Consider the following 3,100-nt stretch of genomic DNA (forward strand, 5'->3'; position numbering starts at 1 on the left):
ATAAAAGTAATCCCTGAAAGAGACCTGACAACGGTCCAAGAAAGAGGATTACAAAAATAACTTAGAACAGATTGACCTAACGAAGTCGGTCTCCTACAAAATAAGTTATATAAGTAATCCCTGAAAGAGACCTGACAAAGGTCCAAGAAAGAGGATTACAAAAATAACTTAGAAGAGATCGACCTAACGAAGTCGGTCTCCTACAAAATAAGTTATATAAGTAATCCCTAAAAGAGACCTGACAAAGGTCCAAGAAAGAGGATTACTAAAATAAATTAGAAGAGATCGACCTAACGAAGTCGGTTTTCTACAAAATAAGTTATATAAGAAATCACTGAAAGAGACCTAACAAAGGTCCAAGAAAGAGGATTACAAAAATAACTTATAAGAGATCGACCTAACGAAGTCGGTCTCCTACAAAATAAGTTATAAAAGTAATCCCTGAAAGAGACCTGACAAAGGTCCAAGAAAGAGGATTACAAAAATAACTTAGAAGAGATCGACCTAACGAAGTCGGTCTCCTACAAAATAAGTTATATAAGTAATCCCTGAAAGAGACCTGACAAAGGTCCAAGAAAGAGGATTACAAAAATAACTTAGAACAAATCGACCTAACGAAGTCGGTCGCCTACAAAATAAGTTATATAAGTAATCCCTGATAGAGACCTGACAAAGGTCCAAGAAAGAGGATTACAAAAATAAATTAGAAGAGATCGACCTAACGAAGTCGGTTTTCTACAAAATAAGTTATATAAGTAATCCCTGAAAGAGACCAGACAAAGGTCCAAGAAAGAGGATTACAAAATAACTCAGAAGAGACCGACCTAACGAAGTCGATCTCCTACAAACAAGTTATAAAAGTAATCCCTGAAAGAGACCTGACAAAGGTCCAAGAAAGAGGATTACAAAAATAACTTAGAACAGATCGACCTAACGAAGTCGGTCTCCTACAAAATAAGTTATAAAAGTAATCCCTGAAAGAGACCTGACAAAGGTCCAAGAAAGAGGATTACAAAAATAACTTAGAACAGATCGACCTAACGAAGTCGGTCTCCTACAAAATAAGTTATATAAGTAATCCCTGAAAGAGACCTGACAAAGGTCCAAGAAAGAGGATTACAAAAATAACTTAGAAGAGATCGACATAACGAAGTCGGTCTCCTACAAAATAAGTTATATAAGTAATCCCTGAAAGAGACCTGACAAAGGTCCAAGAAAGAGGATTACAAAAATAAATTAGAAGAGATCGACCTAACGAAGTCGGTTTTCTACAAAATAAGTTATATAAGAAATCACTGAAAGAGACCTAACAACGGTCCAAGAAAGAGGATTACAAAAATAACTTATAAGAGATCGACCTAACGAAGTCGGTCTCCTACAAAATAAGTTATATAAGTAATCCCTGAAAGAGACCTGACAAAGGTCCAAGAAAGAGGATTACAAAATAACTCAGAAGAGATCAACCTAACGAAGATGGTCTCCTACAAACAAGTTATAAACGTGATCCCTGAAAGAGACCTGACAAGGGTCCAAGAAAGAGGATTACAAAAATAACTTAGAAGAGGACGGCATAAAGAGGTCGACCTCCCACAAACAAGTTATAAAAGTAGTCCCTAAAAGAGACCTAGCAAAGGTCCAAAACATAGGGCTGCAAATGTAACTGGAAAGAGGACCAACGCAAAGAAATCGGTTATGGATCGCTAGAAATACAAGCAAGAGCAAGAAAACCAAGAAACAAGTTTGAACCGCCCATCTACGACCTCAAAGGATCCAACCCACAAGCAACAAGTGCAAAGCAATCCAAAGAGGCCGAAGGCTCCGACATTTTCAAAAAGTGCTAAGACAAGCGCAAACAAGCAGGATATAAAATACAATATTATAAAGCTTCAGGGTCAGGCCCAAAAGCTTGAAAGCTACTTGTTGTTTTTCAAAGTAAAGTTGCCAAACCAGCAACCAAAAGGAATATCAACAGTCAGCAAAATATTCAAACTACAAATAAGGAGTTTAAAAGCCCACAAGCCGGGCCAACTACACGAATATCCAAAGAGAAATCAGCAAAGATCGGGAGCCTTCCCGGCAGCATCAGTACGGGGAGAAGGAGGCCGAGTCTGAATAGGCACAGCATCCACGGTTCCATCATCCCAGTTCAGAATCTGGCAATCCGGGTCAGACACAACTGGAGGAACTGAAGAGGTTGACACTTTGACAGAAGACACAGGGGGAGGTTCAACATCATCATCATCCTGGTCATCAGGGACAATCTTACCATCCTTCACAACATTATCCAGGCTAAAAAGAGTAAGGTCAGCCTCGGGAGCAATAATCCGAACCTGCTCCCTCAAGCTCTCATAGGCAGCAGTTACACTGCCAACAAGATGACCTTGGAGCTCGGAGTAATCAGCTCGTGCATTCTCCAACTCCTCCCTCAGGCGCACCACCTCCCGATAAGATGTCACATAACTATCCTTATCCCTCAATGCCGTGTCCTCGGCCAACCGCACAGAAGCCGCCAGAGCAAGGGAACTCGCCTTTTTATTCTCCAGATCCTTCTCCAACGTGGCTACCTTTACCTCAAGCTCTTCCTTCAGGCCCTTCATTCGGTCGAACTCCTGTTTAGCCTCCTCCATAAACTCCTTGGTGGCATGGAGAGGAAGATTCTGAGCAGTTCGGTACAGGGCAACCCCCATATATTCCATTTTAACACTGTTTTGAGTCATAAAATTCTAGATGGTGAAGGATTGACACATCATCCATGGGGAGGGTACCGTAGGGACCGATTTGCTGATCTACGAATTCGATTGCATTAAAATCAGGGGCGTCAAGGTTAAAGGCCTCAATTGTTTTCTGTTTCTTGTTGGGAGGAGCACTAGAAGCAATGGCAGAAGTCTGTTGAGGATCAGTCAGACGAACTCGAGGAGTGGGGATCACCTTCCTTGGCCCAGGAGAACTTGGCACGGGCGGCTTCACAGGAACTTGAGAAGATCCCTCTCCGGCTGCCTTGGCCGAGATGTTTTGAGTAGCAGCAGCCTTCTTTGCTTTCTTATAGGCCTTCATTGAATCATTGTTTTTCGACATCTCTGAAAATACAGAATCAACCGTA

Source organism: Arachis ipaensis, chromosome B9, assembly GCF_059453495.1.
Source record: "Arachis ipaensis isolate K30076 ecotype BB chromosome B9, ASM5945349v1, whole genome shotgun sequence".
In the NCBI taxonomy this organism is placed as follows: domain Eukaryota; kingdom Viridiplantae; phylum Streptophyta; class Magnoliopsida; order Fabales; family Fabaceae; genus Arachis; species Arachis ipaensis.